Source organism: Staurois parvus, unplaced genomic scaffold (assembly GCF_062004578.1).
Source record: "Staurois parvus isolate SC_StPar_1 unplaced genomic scaffold, SC_StPar_1.0 ptg000053l, whole genome shotgun sequence".
In the NCBI taxonomy this organism is placed as follows: Eukaryota; Metazoa; Chordata; class Amphibia; order Anura; family Ranidae; genus Staurois; species Staurois parvus.
In genome coordinates this window covers 979,105-1,000,176 of record NW_028317849.1, presented here as the reverse complement: position 1 = coordinate 1,000,176, position 21,072 = coordinate 979,105, and positions in this window count along the sequence as shown.

The following is a 21,072-nucleotide window of genomic DNA, read 5'->3' as shown; positions in this document are numbered from 1 at the left end:
ACTGTCTGCAGTCTCTGGTCATCCCCTGCACTGTCTGCAGTCTCTGGTCATCCCCTGCACTGTCTGCAGTCTCTGGTCATCTCCTGCACTGTCTACAGTCTCTGGTCATCCCCTGCACTGTGTCCGCAGTCTCTGGTCATCTCCTGCACTGTGTCCGCAGTCTCTGGTCATCTCCTGCACTGTGTCCGCAGTCTCTGGTCATCTCCTGCACTGTGTCCGCAGTCTCTGGTCATCTCCTGTACTGTGTCCGCAGTCTCTGGTCATCTCCTGTACTGTGTCTGCAGTCCATTGGTTCAGAATATTTTTTTTTCTTGTTTTTTGCCTCTAAAACCTAGGTGCGTCTTATGGTCAGGTGCGTCTTATGGAGCGAAAAATACGGTATCTACTTGTGTATTAAGTATTAACCTAGCTACCTAGAGGTGGGGGACTAATTATTAATTTTTCAATGCTGACTAGAGATCAGTTTTATTGTATTCTTTAAAAATACATCTATTTGTATAATTTCAATGAATTCAGTTATCAGTTATAAGATCTTAAAAGATTACTCAATTAAACCAAATTTAGCCAAAAAATGTAATTATCTTGGGTGGAAGCTCTCATCCAGTTCTTACTGAACAATGTCACACACTGACAAAAACATGTCAGTGACAGTTTATATAACCATATTAAGTGTGCAAAATTGCATATATATGTATCTATCTAGCATATAACATTTGCATGGTTGAATAAATTCCTAATTCAGCTGTATGTCTATGAATACCTTAATAAGAGCTAGCAAACCTTATAAAGACCAGCCAAAAGTGACCAGTGTATATTCCTGAATGGCCAAAATATATGACACCAGTGGAATATGAATTATTTCAAAATGTCCATCATTTCATTAGCCTGATTGATATTATTAAAGAACTTCAAACACCACTGAGACAATTAAAATAAATGTGCACTGTATTAAGGGGCAAATTGTATTTCTGAGAAGGCTTTATGAAAAATATTGCTACCAGAGAAACTGTGTTATATTTTTACACATGTTGCTGGGACACAGCCAGCAATCTGATATGAATGTTTCAATATTTGCTTGTTTTCATCGTGTAACAATTAGTGCTGCAGCCACTATACAAATTTCCCATTTCAAGCCCTGTAAACATACCAATCAAAATGAGGCACCTGGCATACATTCCTGCCACCTGCCAAGCACCCTCTGGTGCTTAAGGTAGAAAAGCTGCACTGTGAATAGCCAAATGGTCGCAGCAGATTTTTTTCCATGGTCGCAGGTTGTTCATCTGGACTTGTGTGTCAGAAGTCAAACAAAGTCTTCAGATGGCATCCTATATTGAATTAAAACAGAGTGCCAGTTGGCACAAATTTAATTAAGAGGCCCAGCAAGTAAAAAAATAAATAAGCAGATTTCTGCGATCTCTTCTCAAGCACTGTTCACCAAAGTCTCACACTTCCAGACACCCAGTGCTGCTCCACTTTGAGGTTCCGTGATGGACATTGTGATACAACTCGTTTCATGTGAGCCCAGACCATCATGGACATGACCCCTGGGGGTCCATCACAATGTTGACCTGGGATCACAGTAGAATGCTACAATATGGAACAATGCCACTACTACTGCTGAAAGAAAACGTGGACCTGGGAGTCATTGATTTTAGGTATGAACTATGTAAATGTGGTATTAAACAAATAGCTGCTAGAGGGGCATCTATAAGCCTGCTTTGAAGCTCTGCTTTAACATTAAATGAGAACACCAGGAAAACATTTCAGTACATGTATGTTACTGTAAATGTTTTCCTGCCAAAGGATTTGTCATTTTTTTTACACAGTTCTTCCACTTTGCACAGTCCAGCAATTAACATGTATCTTTTCTAGTTAGTAATGCAGCTTCTAGAATTGCCTCTCTTGTTTCACCTAATTAATTGCAATTGAATCAGCATCATCACCCCTGTCGAATGGCACTGTTGCAGGTGGCTAACAGAAAGCTCCCAATCTCTACTTGCGATTAGGAGCTTTCCGATTATGTGACCGATATAACAGCCAATGACGGCAGTCACATGATCACAAGCCCCGCCCCCAGGAATCTATATCCTCTTAAAGGGCCAGGAGGCACTGGTGCCAAGGGGTTAGTATACAAATTGAAATCCATATACAGAACACCATACCCATAGTTGTTCACTGTCTCTGGTAAAAAAGTATTTGTGAATTTACCTAGTAGTAGTGTTATGAAGAGGTTTCATCCAAATGACAGACAAACAATAATGTGTAATATGAAGTTTACAGTATGAATGCTGGATAAATTGACAATGCCAATAAATTGGTAGAGAGGTGTAGGGTAGGGGCACAAAGGTGCTCAGTGTATTTTGACAAATTGGGCACTAGATATCACCATACTTAATGCCAGGAACCCTGTAGTACAGAGTAGGCAGTGTAAGTGCCTAGGTTGCCGCTAAAGGTTACTAGAATAGTGAATGGGGTATACCATAGATCAGGGGTCTCCAAACATTCTAAACAAAGGGCTAGTTTACTGTTCTTCAGTCTTTAGGGGGGCCAGAGTGGCCAATGGGAATAAAAAAATGCTCCAGTGTCAGTGGGATTAAACAATGTCTCGATCTTGGAGAAGGAATTGTGCTCCATGACTGCTATAAGTGGGAGGAATAGTGGTCCATTATTGGTATTAAAGGGAGGACTAGTGTCCCACAATTTGGTATCACTGGGAGGAATAGCGCTCCATCACTGGTATCACTGGGGGCAATAGAGCCTAACTGGTTATATCAGTGGAATGGAAACTTCATTGCTGATGTCAGTGAGAGATATGGTTCCCCACTGTTGATGTAATTGGAAGGAATTGTGTCTCCTTGTTGGTGTTAATGGGAGGAATAGTAACCTAAGTTTGGAGACCCCTGCCATAGATAGTGGGTACGTTCAATCCCTGCCAGTGTGGGGCATCTTGAGTAAGTAGGCTATGCACATATAGTCTGCTGGGAGTCCATCTGGGAAGTTGGCCATGGGAAACAGTGCAAAGGCACTCAAAGATGTAATCTTTGGAGCAATAGCTTCTGGGAGCTTTCCCTTAGGGGTATAGCAAGTATCAAGTGGTGCAAGACTAATGGAACTCCTCAAACCCCTTTGGCTTGGAAAATAGGACTTTTGCAAAACCCCTAAATGAATGAGCAGCTCCTCAACTGGCTCCCGTGTCTGCTGTTCTCTACTGTTTGCAACCAAGTAATATATTGTGAAAGGATGCATACATGTGATTTACTGTGTTTCAGTAAAAAGTTAAAAAGCATTCATTTTTGTGGACTCTTTCCTCTACTAGCTTCAAGAAGGAAAGGCCTTCTGGAAATGAAATAGGTGTTGTCTGCAGATGCTATTGGGGACTCCTGCCCCCTCCACAGCCCAGCGCTCCAGTGAGTGCTGGGGGGGGGGGGTAGAGCGGTGGCTGATAGTCACCACTCTCTGCTCAGAGCGGTAGGGAAAACTGAGCGATCAGCGGTGTCTTAAAGCCGGTGGGGGACAGATGCAGCATCAGATTGATATTGCATCCACCTAAGTAAGTATAATTAAAACAATAAATAGTAAAATACAAAAAAATTCAAGTTCCGCTGCCCCCCAATGCCGTGTGACATAAACATTGCAACACCCACCAATGTATTCTCCAGGGTCTCTGCTTAAAAAAACTATATAATGTTTGGGGGGGTTCTAAGTAATTTTCTAGCAAAAAATGCTGATATTTACATGTAGGAGAGAAATGTCAGAATCGGCCCAGTAGGCAAGTGGTTAATTCCCGGAATGGACTGTAATGTTTGCTTACCTATACACTAGCAGCTGTTGTCACCTTCAAAGTAGTCTCCTTGAGAAGCAAAGCACTTTTGTAGTTGTCTGTGCCACTGCCGGAAACATTACTGGAATTCATTTTCTGGAAGGCTGCGCAGTACTTCTGTTGCAGTGTATGTGGATGTTTGCAATGTCATCAAATCTGTGTCCTTTAAAGCACTTTTTAATTTTGGAAATGTCCAAAAGTCACAGGGTGCTATGTTAGGGACATAAAGTGGTTGGTCAAGTTTCAGAATGGATTTCTTGTCCAGGAACTTGCAAACACTTAATATATCATGTGCAGGAGCGTTGTTGTGATGGAGAATCCACTCATTTTAGGCCAGAATTCTGGTCTTTTCGTTCGAACAGATTCTTGTAACCTTTTCCGAATTTCCAAAGTAACAATGTTGGTTGACTGTTGTACCATGTTCTATGAACTATCCCCTTGTGATAAAAAAAACCCACACATATAAGCATGGTTTTGAAATGAGAACGACGCGTGTGCGAGATGGATTCTTTATTTTCCACTGAATGCTCTGGTGTTTCCAGATCATATTCAAAACACCATGTTTCAGGGTAATAACCCTATTACACACCTCTGCATTCTTCAAAAGATCGAATGAAATTTGAAGACGACGCTGTTTCTGATCTTCTGTCAATATTTTAGGAACCATCTTTGCAGATGCTGCACATTTTTCCTGTTCATGTAAAATTTTTCTGCCATCATTCATATACTCAATCTGCAATGGGAGTGTAAGAAGGTTCGTACTCTGTCCACATTGGCATCTATCCTTTGTGATTTTGGCTGCCCACTTCTTGTATCATCGTGGACATCTCTCCGCCCCTCTTTAAACTGCCTATGCCATTCAAAACCACTAGATTTCTTCACGGAATGTTCATCATAAGCTTAACAGAGCTAAAGTTTCACTCACACTTTTTTTTCATGAAAATTTGACATTAATCCGCTGCTCCAGATTCCTGTCACTCATTTTCTACCAACAGTTCAACGCATAGACACATTTCTTCTACTACTCAGAACTGAGTCAATTGATCTGTGACCCAGTCATGTGCAATTTAGATCATGTCAGAACATACTTGTGCGAATGGCTGTGTGACTCACCACTATAGTGCTACACCATAGGCATGCCGCAAATTAAATTGTCACACCAGGGTAAATGAACATACTTTTCCATGGCTATCCTTGGGGAGCATTAATGATCCATAGTCTCTAGGAGACTGTGAAACACATCATTACTACCTACAGTATGTGTTGAAGTATACCTCTCATGAATGTCCAGGTTACAAGATCCAGCACTTTTCATACTAGGGCTACTTTGAAGAATCCATTGCATTGTGGCTACCATTCATGCACACAGTATGTGGGGATTATACCATACACTTCTCTTTGTAAGAATAGAAATAAGCAAGTGGTCATTTAAACAACAGTGGTATAGCCAGGGGCGTCCCTAGTGTTGGTGTCACCCGATGCAATAACACATGGTGGCACCCCCTCTGATGATCCCCACAGAATGGATCAGATCTGTGGATTGAGCATAATGGATTGGACTCCGATCCATTATGCTCAATCTGCAGATCTGATACATCCTGCGGGGATCGTCGGCTTTCTTTACAACTTACCTTTGTGGGGCGGATCTGATGTCACCCCGTATAGGTTGCATGCCAACGATCCCCGCAGGATGGTTCAGATCTGCGGATTGAACATACTGGATCGGAGTCTAATCCATTATGCAGATCCGAACCATCCTGCGGGGATCGTCGGCATGCAACCTATACGGGGTGACACTGGACCCACCCCACGAAAAGGTAAGTTGTAAAGAAAGCCGTCAATCCCCGCAGGATGGATCGGATCTGTGGATCATTGGCTTGCTTTACAACTTTTCGTGGAGCGGGTCCAGTGTCACCCTGTGCGGTCGGTGTCAACGCACCCCCCGCACCTGCCTCGGGACGCCACTGGGTATAGCTATATCATTGGTTTGAAAAGAAAAAAGAACATTCACATATATAAGGCACAGCAGTATGCTTTACAAAAGGGCATTGAACCTTTTGGGGCTGGTACTGAATGCTCCATGACATGACCTGTATTATTATGAATTGGCCACAAAATTGAAGCCGCAGTATATATAGTGCTGTGATATAAAATAGATAGTGATTAGCATTATATATTTTTTGATGCACTTGAAAACTTGTGTCAGTGAAACATCTTTACAACACTGGCAGCTGTTTAAAACAAGAAATAGGAAAACTGTAAGGTTCTGCATTACCCATTGTAATGATCAAAATCTGAGATTCAAAATTTCTGATATTTAGCCCTTGTTTGAAAATGGATCTGAATTGGATGTAAATTGTAGTTAAGGGCAGGCAATTTTGTTTCTTACATTTTTATGTTATCCTTGCTATATTTTTATTTTGACAACTGTAATAGCAAAAAATAAACATGTACTGTGAAATGAAAAAGCATATGGATGGAAAATATTCCAAATTCAACTGTTTTCTGCAAATATGTATTGTGGGATTCAGCTTCAAGTGGAGCTCACAGAGAGTTAATAATCTAAGCATCTAGTGGGTTTAACCACTTCCAGACCGGACACTTTTACCCCCTTCCTGACCAGGGCAATTTTCAGCTTTCAGCGCTATCACACTTTGAATGACAATTGCGCGGTCATGCAACACTGTACCAAAATGAATTTTTTACCATTTTTTTGAGACAGATAAAGCTTTATTTTGGTGATATTTATTCACCGCTGGGATTTTTATTTTTTTTGCTATGTAAATGAAAATGTCCAAAAAGTTTGAAAAAAGTGTTTTACATTTTTATTTTATTTTTTTATATTCTTATGTTTTATTTTAATTTTTTTTTACATTCTGTCACCCTAGCAGTACAGTGTCACCATAGTGACACTGTACTACTTGTGGGGGGTGATGAAGATTTTTTTTTTTTTTTAACACTGATTGCTTTTACACCCATATAGGATGTAAAAGCAATCATTTCTCTTTCTCTCTGTGTGCATTCTTGCACTCATTGAGAAGTACTGAGTGAGCTGTGATTGGTCACAGCTTGTCACATGGTACAAGGCTGTTGTGAATAGCCTTGTACCATGTGACCTCTGTGATCGTTCACAGATTTCACACGTAGTAAGCAATGATGTCACAAGTGACATCTTGCTTACTACGTTGCATGTGATCACTGATTGGCCAATCAGTGATCACATGATTGGGACCTCGTACAGAGGTCCCGTCCAACGATCGGTGTTTCACTGTGTTCGGAGGACACAGCGGGCACCGGATCGCAGTGCTGCACGCTCCCAGGGAGCGCGCGCAATGGCTGGTCGGGAAGTGGTTAAGGGCTTCCTTCCCATGTTTATTGGTCAGCATTGCAGCAAAACACAATTCAAAACAAGACGTTCCCTCTTAGGGGTAATAATCAGTCCAAATTAAAATCAAACTGAAAAAAATGATCAGGCCTCCTAGCTAGTAGATAGACCCAACTGAGTCTGCTTCAATCCTGCAGAAATGTTTCGTCAGCTTACTTACATTATTTCCCAACCACAACCCATAAACCCAGGGAAAAGACAAATTATACCCCATGTGGGAAACAAGGTGTGACTATTTCTTAACCCCCTGCACTCTGCTACAGGCCTTTCAATGCAACCAATTTATATTATCCTATGCAGCAGATACATTCCATCCACAACTGACAGGGTCTGTTTGTCAGGCCAAGCAGGCCTTTTTTTCAGCAGGAATATGGTAGAATCAAGTTCTGCCACCTTCTGAGCTAGCCTTGTGCTTGTTAATGACTGTTGTTACTTGTAAACACAGAAGCCCACCTTCTGTGTTTATACATGACAATGCACCTCTCCTGGCTGTGCCATAGACTCCTCTCTGTACATCCCTATGACAACAGAGTAGAGGAATGGGAATGTACACAGCTGCACTATTCTGGCATCAGCAGCTCCTCCTGAATGCTGTGCCCGCAGTCTGCAATCTCCAGTCCTCCACTCTCTACACACCTCCTGAGTGTAGAGCTGCTGTTCTGCAGCATCCCCCCCCCACCTCTCACTGTGGGGGATTTGGGAGTGGGAGGAGAGCTCTGTACTGTATTTTGAGGGTAGAACTCCATACTGGAGGAGGAGGGTGATTTGGGGGTGGGATTTGTCATTTTTGGTTGTAAAGTGGCCAGTGAGATATGCACTCCTGAACCCTACACTCTGTATGTAGTGCACTCCTCAGCTCTGCACTCTGTACATAGCACACTCTTGAACTCTGGATTCTGTACATAGTGCATTACTGAACTCTACACTATATACACAGTGCATTCAGCGACCCCTGGAGACAGAGTAGGCTAGTCCATGACTGGGCAATATAAGGTGGGGAATGTGTAACAATTGGGTGCTAGTCACTTTAGGTACTCTTTAAAGCAATACTTGGGAGAGAGGGGTAAGGATTCAGAACACCCTTACTGATTTGCAGTGTCAAGGACTCCATCCATAGACCTCAGTACAGTCAAAAAGGGCCTATAAGCTGAAACTAGCAACCTGTACCTTTCTGGAAGCAGAAGTATCTCCATTCAGTGATCCTCCTATACCTTTCCTCAGGATCCCCAATGGCAGAGTCATCTGTGGTACTCTATCCTAGGCATCGCTTTTCCTCTGTACAGATTCCTGTCCAGCAGCTGGACCATACTGGACAGGCAGACTTCTTCTGCTCTCAGGCATTTACACTGAGCCCACACAAAGGCCTTTTAGACCCCACACCTAGTCACACAGTTGCACATCACACACCCTCCCCAAGCTGCAGCCTGGGGGAAAAGAGAGCTCACAGAGCCTACCCTAAATAATTTATGCTCTTCCCCAGTATGCACCAGTGTTCATAAAACTCCTAATAGTTGGCCAAAAGGAACATAAATATTCATAACTCAGCAATACTGATCTCAATCTATTGCCAGAAGTATCAGTGACACCTACTGGCATCAGAAAGAAACAACAGCAACATTGCCCCTGGGGGGATAACCAAATGAGTAAACTATAAATGAGCTTGGGATGTCTACCACCAACCAAACTAAATTTAGATTGATTGCTTGGGACAGGATGGCTACATTAGCAACCAGCAACTGTTGAGACAATAAACACTTTGGTCATAGGTATGTAATGTACAGTGTGAGTTATATCATCCAGTTCGCTGTGCTCTGTAAACTGCACTGTACATTACATGACATTTCATATAGACTACAGGGATTAGTCCTCTTTCCACGAATTACCCTTTCAGAGCTTTAGATTAGCCTTCTTCTATAAATTACTTCTTCATACCTTAAATCAACCCTCCTTCCACTAATTACCCCTTCAGATCTTAGATCAGCCCCAGGTACTGTACCAAGTCAATTGATACAGTTGCAGGGCTTGTGCAATTTCACCACAGTCTCCATACAGAAATACATTTTCATGGCTGATTGCTGGTTGAGGAACTCTGAGAAAGCACAAGTTTATACATAAGGCCCCTTTTTGTGTTTTGTATACAGTGATTGACTCTCTGGGAAATGAGTGCATTTTTGTAAGAAATTGGACCTTAATGGCCATGGATCCAGACAATGAAGCTGGAAACACACTCCTAGCAATGAGTATGAGTATGTCTGAAATTGTACAGTGTGTATGTAGCCAAGTCCTGGCTGTATCATTATGCCTTTCAGGGACACTTACAGATGAGGCTATGATAAATCCTTTTTTCCCCTAGTGCCCAGTACTGGAACTGCTACATCACTTCCTGTTAGCTGAGTAGATGCAGTTCTTCTGATAGCAGAGGATCCTGGGACCCGTAGTTTTATACACAATACATCCTGTATTTCTGAGTGCTGATTGAACTACCACTACCACAAAGCTGGTGAATGAGAGGAATGCTGAGAGATCAGATATATTCTACAGCAAGGGACTGCTCGCTCTCTTGGGCATGGAATTCAGAGCTGAATACAGGGGGACTGCCATTTTCCTCCAGAGACAGATTGTTGGCCTGTTGCTGCAGGACTCTGCACATCAGTTCAGCATAGCACTGACAATGATTGCCACACCAGGATCACATTAGCTTCTCTGTATCAGGACAGTCACAATCCGGTCTTCACACACACATCTCCACTCGCTGCACCAACAGGCAATCAGGCAGCAACTCTGCACATCCCTGCAAACATTCATAAGCTTTTTGTAAGAACTCTTATTCCTAGGAGGCCGGGATATCCATGGGATTGGTGAGTTGATGGATGCCCAACCTCTGTCATCACTCTAAAGACACTGCATGCAGACACCTTTACATCTCAGTATGAGGAAACCTTTGCTTTGAGCAGTACCACATCCTCTCTCGTTAACTTCATTGAATTACCAGTATTCACTACTGTTTACGGTCCCCACCATTGCTAGCAGAATACAGTGGACACCACCATATCAAAAACTTTAAACATCACAGGAATCAAGTTGCAATCTCTTCTCTTCTAAGGCCATTGTTATTCAAATTAGGGTATTTATACCTATTTATGCCAGAGTATACATTTGCATAATTCTCTGCCTCCACCATTGTGGCGCTGGTGGCCTAAAGGGAGTTGATAAGTTAGCAAGTCTTTTCTCCCCCCTTACTGCTGGTATTGCAGTTTAATTTTTCAAGCTTACTACTCATGACTGTATCATTTGTTAAACATTGCTATTTGATTATTCCTATTTTACCAGTGTTCTATTGTTATGTGTTAACTGGGCTTGCATATCCTAAGCTCATTATTCTTGTGGTCTACTCTTTTGAACATGCAGAGGTGTTAATAAATAAGTGTGTATCTTGCAGTATTATCCTATACTGTTGAAATATGTCTGAACCCAGAATGTCAGAGGTGTCGGGAGGCTTGCAAATCAGGGCAACCACTGGGGACAAGCATTATCAAGCAGTCCCTCTGGTGATAGCGCTATATGTAGCTAACTTACATAAAGTTCATAAGATTATCTAAGCTGGAAGCCATGGGGTATTCAGAAAACCTGGAACTGTGCAACAGACATGGAATTTTCAAACTGCCAGACTTGCTTTGATTGCAATGAAAGTTTTAGAGGGATATCAGACTGAAAGTGAAAGTTTTCAACAACTGGTGCTGTATTATCCTACCACATACATACTGCAGGACTGTACTGTGTAGGCATAAATGTTTTCTCTTTTTACGCAGGGTAAAAAAGAACCATAGGTTTAGTTGATGTTTTTTTAAACACAAGTTTATACTGCCAGTGAGAATGAACAATGTACAATTTCTTTTACAGGCAAAAAACTGATGGCTGCTTGTGCCCACTTAGCTTTAACCTGCAATTCTAAACCTCCAAAGAAAAGCCTCAAGGTCAATAAATAGTTATAATCCGGGAGTCCCCAATCAGGGATCCAACAGTAAACCAAACTAAAATGACTAGTTATGGACTCAACTAGGATAGGTGTTTTTTTTTTTGTTAAATATTCTCAGATGTAGCTTGCTATAGATGGATTGTTTACCAGTAATTGATGAATCATTTCCAACCCAAGGCTTTTATGTAATAAATATGAAAATACGTTTTTTTTAAATATTGAATAAAGTTCCTTTTTTAAATGAATGACCCCAATAACAATGTCTATAAATGTGTACAATCTCTGCTTAGAAGTTTTCTTTCTTTGTAATTCTTCCCTCCTCCTGTAAAAACAATGTCCCTCTTTTTTTTCTTACCTTCACCCTTGGCGGCAAGGTCTTCTTCTTCGTACCTGTGACATCATCACAAGAGGTTGCTGAGGTCTTTGCTCATCTGGAAACCTGGAACATTTACTCCAGGTGCAGGACTCCTCCTTCACTTTTGTACCGAGCATGGGTTATTAGGGAAGGTGCTGTTATCAGCAGTTGTAACCCTGGTAACCCTCCTTCTTAGTGTGTATGGAGATGCAGCACTGTGCAGCTGCTGTAAGTGACAATGCTGCCCTGTGGTGTTGTCACCCTCCTTGAGGTATAATGGAAGGCTGGCAGGATCACCACGATCACAAGATTTGGCAAGTGCAATTTCGCATTTATATGCATTGTTTTTTTAAGAATACATAGAAAACTTTTCAATTTAGCTCAGCTTTAAATATCAAAATATATTGCAAAGAGATCTAGTTCTCCTATCAGCAATAAATTACATTTGAGGTCTATTTTTTTTTATTTAAACATTCATTATTTTTCCAAAGAATTGGGCAGTTTACAATACAGATGGAACCTAATATACATGAATGATACATAAAAAGAATGAGGTCTGTTTTTACTTAAAGCAGAACTTTACCCATACCAACTTAAAAAACAATTTTCTTTAGCAAGGAAAATACATTCCACATTGCTACCAATATTAGTGTGTGCTGTAAATTGCCTTGTTCCAGTTTCTTCTTGCTGGAAGCTGCCATTTTGCTGAAGCCCAGAGCCTCTGAGCAGTAGTAAATCTTTAGACCATCAGCAGATCAGCCTCTACATTTTCGACACAGTGCTAAAATCTTATCTAGAAAGACTTGATTTTCTGACTAAAGTTCCACTTTAATAGATGTGAATATCTTTTCCCACATCATCATTTTTAATAGTGCAATGATTTTCTTACTGTGAATGTGAGAGTGCACATTTGCATCCATTTGTTACTGTTCTTTCAGATATCAGCAGTACATGCTGATAGCAAGGCTAAGCACACATACAATATTTACATTGGCTGTATGTTGGCTGAGAGCTCCTCTGGCTTCATATTAATTATGGATTAGAAGATAAAATAAGTATATTATTCACTGATTGCATCTTTATATTTTAAACAACATGCCAGAGTTGCAAGCGAAATAAATTAGTAGATATGTGTTTGAAAAATAGAATGATAATACTTGCATTAAAACAAAATATAGGATGCTGATATTTATTTCTTTAACTAGGTATAATGAGAAATTTCTAGGTTTAAATATTCAGAACAATATTAAAATTGTATTTAACTGTTGTAAAAATATTTTTTCTGTTTTAAAATTCCTGCTTGTGTAAAGAAAGAGGTTGTATGTCTGGAAATAGCCATGGAGATTCATACTCAGCTTTAAAAAAAATGTGTGTGCACCTGGTGCCAGTCTGGCTTTTTATATACATTTTATGGGAATACTTTCGTTTGCTAAATGAAGGTGAACATCCTTGCCATAATAATAGAGATGTTTTGGCATGGGTGCTTAAAACCTTAGTGATTTAGGCTCTTTGTTGTAGAGCAATATATGCAATCTACCCATGAACCATAAGGTGGCAACAGTCTATAGGACATGACTTCACTTAAGCAGGAACCTAGAGTTTTGCTTATGAAGACAGTAAGCACAACTGTCTGCATTCAATCTCAAACTCAAACCCAGTGCCAGTTAAAACATTAGGTTTTATTACCTTATTTTTTCAGCCCTTTCATGTCTGTTTTAATCAAGGTGAGCATCTGAGAGATGTTGAAAAAATGCAGTCTAGCTATATATTAATGCATATATTTTTACTACAACTAGCATAATTACCTGGATGTGTCTTGATATCAGCCTTCTGTAATGCCCTGCACAGCTGCTTTCTCACTGTGAGAGGAAGGGACAGCAGCATGCTCAGGGGACTACTGCTTTCAAGCTAAAGTTTAGTCATTTTTCTAATCAACATCCAGGATGGTACTTACAATTAATGAAAAATGTCCCCATTATCAGGGCCAAATTTACATCTCAGGAGCTTATAGGCAGAGAATTCTGAAGCCCCCCCTACCAAAAAAAAGTAAGATTGATGAAATATTTTTATATAAATATTTTTATATGTGTAAAGGGGAATCTGCGGACTTTGATGTAAAGGGGAACACTGTGGACTGTGATGTAAAGGAGAACTCTGATGTTAAGGGATCTTTGGTCACCAGAGCTCCCTTACATCACAGTTCTCCTTTACATCAGAATCTGCAAGGTTACCCCTTACAGTGCAACCTCTGCAGACCCTTATGTAAAGGGGAACTCTGATGTAAGGGGGACACTGAGGACCGTAATGTAATAGGGAACTCTGATGTAAATTGGTCTTTGGTCACCAAAGACCCCCACCTTCATTTCTCTCTCTCTCTCTCTCTCTCTCTCTCTCTCTCTCTCATCCTTTCTCCTCTAGGAAGGCGCCTGTAGGCACATACCTACAATACCTATTGGGAAATCTGTTCCTGCCCATGTTCGTTGAAACCTTCAGTCCTCTGCCTCTGGATATCCCCGCAGCTGTGATCTTCTGGTGCTGCAAGCAGTGGTGTATTTAGTTTTTTTTCTGCCCTAGGCAACACAAAAATAAGACGCCCTCCCCGGCGGAGAGAGCGTGACACTGACCAACACCAGCCCCCATCACTCGAGAGAGCCTTCCACTAAAACCCACCCTCGCCCCCCAGCAACAGAGAGAAAGACACTAACCTTCACAGCTCTCGACATCCCCGGGAACGACAATCACGCTCTGCATACACCATCAAGCAGCCCACAAACTCTCTCGGATCCCACCTGGTCCCCATGTAGCATATTCCCTATCAGTGCTGCCCCCCTAAAACAATGCCGCCCTCGGCAAATGCCCCTGGCTACAAGGGTTAATATGAGTGGCTGGACCTATGATAGACACTAGTGCTGAGTGTGCCCACCCTTTTCACATGCACCCTCCCTCCACTGTATCAATAGAAGTTGTACTATCATTTACGCTCTGCCTACTCCATTTATAGAACACCTTTCAGAATGGGAAGCTAAAGTACAGCTTTTTGCTATCCTACTACATATACAGTATATATATGTAGTATAGTGTGCATATATATATATATATAGAGAGAGAGAGAGAGAGAGAGAGAGAGAGAAAATAAAGAAAAGTGCCACTGCCACACACACACAGAAGTAGACATTCTGTAGCTGTCATTTCTGCACAGAATTCAAGCACATATTCTTTGAGCCATCTTTCATCTACACCTCCGTCCCTCTTCTTGGGAGCAACACAGAGTTGGGACCATTTTCCCATGTATACTATGTCTGCAGCATTACCTCGCCACAGGACCTGCAGCTGAGGGTCAGGGGGATCCAGGTGCCGTCTTTAGTATACCAGCCTCTCTCTTTATCACCGTCACGGGTATGCCCAGTTGGGACATATGACACACTCATTCCCAGGATCCACCACTATTTACATAAGAGGGCTCTAGCCAGGCTTCCATGATCTGTATCTCCTTGTCTGGGACTTCAGCTCTACAAAGAAACCTTTAGATCAATACTGCAGGAGGTTACATTTTGACAATGCTGGGATGTCTGGCTCCCATGTCCTGTCTACCTTGGACTCCACCTATCACTGGCATTTATGTGGACACTAACCACACCCAATACATCACTAGAGGAAGGATTTCTCTAAAAGAGCAACTAACACCTAATTAAAATGTTACCTTTTCCATACTGTCTGGGAACAGAGCCATCTAGTATTAACTGTTAAATTCCAAAGGGATTTTCCAAAGATCTTACACGGCACTCCCACTTTCCCTAGAAGAGAGGATGAGGAAAGTATGGTGTGGACCCACAACTCCAATTACTGAATTACGGCACAAGATCCCTTATATGTACATATTGGACATCCATCCATTAATCAATTTTGATGTTAGATCACACGCATTCCTATGATCAAATGTGATGTTGCAGAGTATGTCAAATGAGTCAAAAGGACTTGGACGCAGTACAAATATTTTTAGGAAAAGAGAGATGTGGGTGAAAAAAAAACATTTGGGAAGGTACAGCATGGTACGGCGGTAGTGAACACACAGAATCCTGTTGCAGTTAAACTTGAAATTTGTATTGAGCAGTCACTTAGGGAAACAACTCATGGTTCAAAGTAGTCAAAGGCATGGCTGAGGAGAGGTGCCGACAGTGTCTGTGTCAGAGGTGGGAGTGCGGCATGGCTGATCCGAGCCCAAAACTGGGAAGCTTCTTTCCAGGTAGCAAGTCCTTAGACTGTCCCTTCTCACCAGGAACCTTTCCCTGCCACTAAAGGCTCTTCCAAACAAGCGGGGCCTCTTACTCTACACTAGCCACTTGCGAAATGTGTGGCAAAACTCAAAAGGCAGAACTTATGTACACCCTGCTGACCCAAAATGGCCATCAAGGGTCACATGGCTGCAACATAACAAACCAAAACACTGCTCCATTGACCCAGGAAACCATAGAGAAATTATGTTTCTCCTTAACTTCCTCTCCAGGCTGTGGTACCACTGAGATGGAGAGCCATCTACAGTGGAGAAAACAGACTGTACCTGCTTACACTTAACTTTGCATAGGTATCAAGACAATCTGTTCATCTTCTGGACAGAGATGGAGAAAGAAATAAAGGAGTTTATTAAGTTCTGGAATGTAAAGCATCATGGTTTAAAAGTTAAATATACAGTGGACTCTAAAAGGTGTTATTTCTGGACTTAGCGATTGAGATTACGTAGGAAGGGATGTTATAACACCATTATTTAGAAATCCAACTGCATCTTTCACTACAGTGAAAGTGTATAAAAGATTTCTCAGGAGAAATAATTGTTAGAGAACAATGAAGCAAACGGAAATAAAGGATTTCTGAGATTACATTTTAACACTGCTGCAGAAAACACTACCACTTTCTTTCTACGAATCATGAAACTGGTAAATTTGTTGTTAAATATCATAGAATTATATATTTTGTAGATATATCTTTTTAAAAAATAGTCTTAGTAAGAAATCCATTTGTGAAGGACAGTAAACAGAAAGCAGAAAGATCTGAGGACATTAGAATATGTGGAAGTTATGATTATTGCCATTTCATGCAAGAAAGAAGTAATATCAAATTGAAGACAGGAATTAAATTAGATTGAAAATGGTTGCTAGTTGTAACACCCGAAGGGTATCATATATCTTGCTCTCTAATTGTGACAGGTTTTATGTGGAGAAGACCTGAAAAATGCTTAAACAAAGATTATACCAACATCAATATGACATCAAAACACAAACTTTGATGTCCCCAGTAGCCTGCCACTTTGTCTTTGATCATGGAAGGAATTTGGCAGTACTTCATATTTACTTAGTTGATGGTATTCCCCTCTGTGATAGTGAAGGAGATATTGATAGGACATTACTGCAAAAAAAAAAAAAGCATGTGAATTTAGCACTTAAGGGTCACAATTCAACCTAGGTCAAATGATAAGAGCAGTATTAAACCCAAAAGCAAACATTTATTATAGTGCAGCTTACCAGTTCTTAGATGTGATGACATCTAACGATTGGTAAGATGCAATATACTACATTTTGATTAATTCTTTGGAAATGTTTGTGTGCAGTGGCCTTTTTTTTTTTATAAGTTAATTTCTGAATATAGAAATGTATGTTATATGACAAGGGTCTATTATATTTTATATAGCATAAAAAGAGGGCAGGCTGGAATATAAATTGATGTTATATAATGTTGGTTAAGAAAAGTACTCCTTAAAGCGAAACTATACCCAAAAAAAGTTAAGCTTTTCTATCCCCGTCCCCTTCTTTTCTACTTTTGGCACATATTTTTTTGGGGGGGGAAGGAGGTACTTGGTTTTGACTGGTACCCACTCCCACTTCCACTGGGATCGCCTAGGCAATCTGAGCATAAGTATTCCCCTCTCCCTTCCCTGCCCACAGCTTTCTGGGTCACGTTAAAAGTTCCAGAAAGCTGCAGGACCATTCATAAAGTGCAGAGCAGCTTGCACATGCACAATGGGAAGCCGGCTGTGAAGCCGCAAGGAGTTATAAACAGCTTCCCACACTAAAGATGCTGATGCCAAGCACCTGAAGACTAGGGAAGAACTAGCCTGGATGAGGACGGCGGTGGATACCTAGACAGGTAAGTGTCCTTTTATTTAAAGTCAGAAGCTACAGTATTTGTAGATGCTAACTTTTATTTCTTTTTTCAGACTGAGGAACCGCTTTAATGAAGCCTACTTAAGAATAAGGACCTGTTTGATGTTAGAGATATCCTTGAGGGTTGGGATTAGGGGAAGAGTAGTTGTGGACACTCCTCCAGGATGGATGTGATATCCTATCCTTGTTATGTGGGCACATAGGATGAAGGGGCATGGTTCCCAGCTGTAGTGTCTTCATGATGCCCTTCTTTAATAGAAGATCAACACATGGACTGTGACCTTCATTCTCCTGATGTAGCTGGCTTGTAGGCAAAACCACTCAAGTTGTGTCAGGACATTCTCCAATTAAAACACAGGACAGAAAAGTACCACAATGGTTGTTACATTATGAACATTGACTGGAATACCATTGATTTAAGCTGAGGCAAGTACACTTATATACAAAGACATTCTGGACAGCATTGTTACCAGTTTTAGCTGGGTACTGTATGCATGATTCACTTGCTAACTACTGAGAGGTGAATGGACAAAATTCTATATAAGATCACAAGAAATTGTGGATGTATGATGTGTTTTGCATTTGTATCATACATTTATCAGACTGCGACTGGAAAAGTATGTGGCTGTCTGCCCCATCATTTGTATACCTCTCAACTTTCTCAACATCACGCCGGGTACTCGTATGTGGGCGTATCTGCATGTGGGTGGACCCGTCTGGAGACGGATGGAGGAGCGGTGTCTTGGTTCCTAAGAGCATCAAAAATATGTATTTTCCAATGGTCTTAGGAAACCCCTGTAAAAGGGTCATTCGACCCCAAAAGGGGTCGCGACCCACAAGTTGAGAACCACTGATTTAGAGTGTTGGGTCCGTGCCATATTTTTGGTGGACTGTCTTCTATGAATAGGGGGAGTGCCTGTCGTATGGATCTTATCTCTTTGGAATTTAACAGTTGGATAAACTCAGGGTGAGTCCTGGATCAGCCAGCATTTCTGCAGCATGTTCAGAGAGGGTCCTGACTGTCTAGCAGTAGTGCTTGGACTAAAAGACTGGATGAGATTTAAAAATTATTTGGAGCAAAAAATTCTTTGCACGTTTTTAAACTGTGTGTTTAGCTGTTTGCTTTTGCAATTCATCTTGAGATGTACGGAAAATGAAATACCTTATTAAACCAGTATTCCAATAAGAAATATGCACACTCTGTTATAATAAAAGTTTGTGTGCATCCCCCCAATATCATCCAGTCTGTAGCAGCTTTAGAACATACATACATAAGACAACTTGTTGAATGGGTCACACAACCTATCATCCGTTGCCATTTTAGGTTTTATTTAATTACACTGTACAAAAAATAATGATGTTCAGTAACCCACAGTGCTAACCAGAAATATGAGTAGTTAAATATTCTGAACAAATACCATGTCTACTATTATTAAATGTACTCAATATAAGACATTTTCATTACGCTTCTAAATGAGGCTAGGGGGTTTATTTATAAAAGATAGACAAATCCACCCACATTCTTTGCCTGGATTCATCTTTATTACTCAGTAACAAGTGCTGGATTCTTAAAACTGGCTGGCAAATCTTGCAGATGCAAATGCATGTGAATGCAAATGAAGGAACTGAAGCAAATCTTCATCAAGACATTGGTACATCTGTGGTAAAGTAAATGTGCAGGGAATGTGGCAAAAGAGTGGTTTGGCTTTTCTTGGAAAATAACTTGAAATTGTTTGAACTGCCTAGATCAAAGTGGACAATGTAAACAATCATAAATATGGAAATTGTTGCTAAAACTGTAGCAGAATGACTGTTTATTCACCATGTAGGTGCAGCTTAGTTTTCCCACAGTTCCTTGGGTTCCTGGACATGCACATGGAAAATACATTGTTCTGCTTTATTCCCTCAGCAAGGCACACCTGATAAGGCAGCGGTAGTAAGTGATCTGCAACCAGGTGAAAGGGATTCAAAACTGGTGTGCAGCAGCTGGACAGGAACCTAATGGCACACAGCTTCTCCAGAAGATCTACACTGCTCACTGCACACTTTGAAAACACATCAGATCTCAATGGGAAAAAATATCATGCAGGATATCTGTACTGATATGGACTGGGTAATGTGTTAGGAATGGCCCCATTGTTTGAAGGAAATTAAATTATCAACCTACAGAGGACTGTGTTCAAAAACACCCTAAAAATCAAAGTGAAAAAATGATGCAGCAGGCTAGTCCATTTTGCTGAAATTTCATTGCAGCAATTCAAAATGGTACTCTTTAGTTTGTAGGGCCCTCACGTGCTTGTATGCATGTCTGACAACATCGGGGCATGCTCCTAATGAGATGGTGTCCTGGGGTATTTCCTCCCAGATCTGGACCAGTGCATCACTGAGCTCCTGGACAATCTTAGGTGCAACATGGAGGCTTCGGATGGACCAAAACATGATATCCCAGAGGTGTTCTATTGGATTTAGGTCAGACGAATATGGGGGCCATTCAATGGTATTAATTCCTTCATCCTCCAGGAACTACCTGCATGCTCTCGCCACATGAGGCTGGGCATTGTTGTGCACCAGGAGGAACCCAGGACCCACTTCATCAGCATAAGGTCTGACATTGGGTCCAAGGATTTCATCCCTATACCTAATGGCAGTCAGGGTATCATTGTCTATCCTGTAGAGTTCTGTGTGTCCCTCCATGGATATGCCTCCCTAGAGCATCACTGACCAACCACCAAAATGATCATGCTGAATGATGTTACAGGCAGAATAATGTTCTCCACGGTTTCTCCAGACTCTTTCACGTCTATCAGATCACGTCTATCAGGTCAGGGGGAACCTGCTCTCTTTTATGAAAAGCACAGGGCGCCGGTGGGGGACCTGCCAATTCTGGTGTTCAATGGCAAATTCCAATCGAGCTCTAAGGTGTTGGGCAGTGAGCACAGGGCCACTTTCATGAAGTCTGTTTCTGATTGTTTGGTCAGAGACATTCACACTAGTGGCCTGCTGGAAGTCATTTTGTGGGGCTCTGGCAGAGCTCATCCTGTTCCTCCTTGAATAAAGGAGCAGATACCGATTCTGCTGGTGGGTAAGGACCTTCTACGGCCCTGTCCAGCTCTCCTAGAGTAACTGCCTGTCTCCTGGAATCTCCTCCATGCTCATGGGACTGTGCTGGAAGACACAGCAAACCTTCTGGCAATGCCACATATTGATGTGCCATCCTGGAGGAGTTGGACTGCCTGTGCAACATCTGTAGGGTCCAGGTATCGCCTCATGCTACCAGTAGTGACACTGACCCTAAGCAAATGCAAAACTAGTGAAAAATCATCAGAAAAGATGAGTAGGGAAAAAATTGTCAGTGGCCTCCATCTGTAAAACCATTCATGT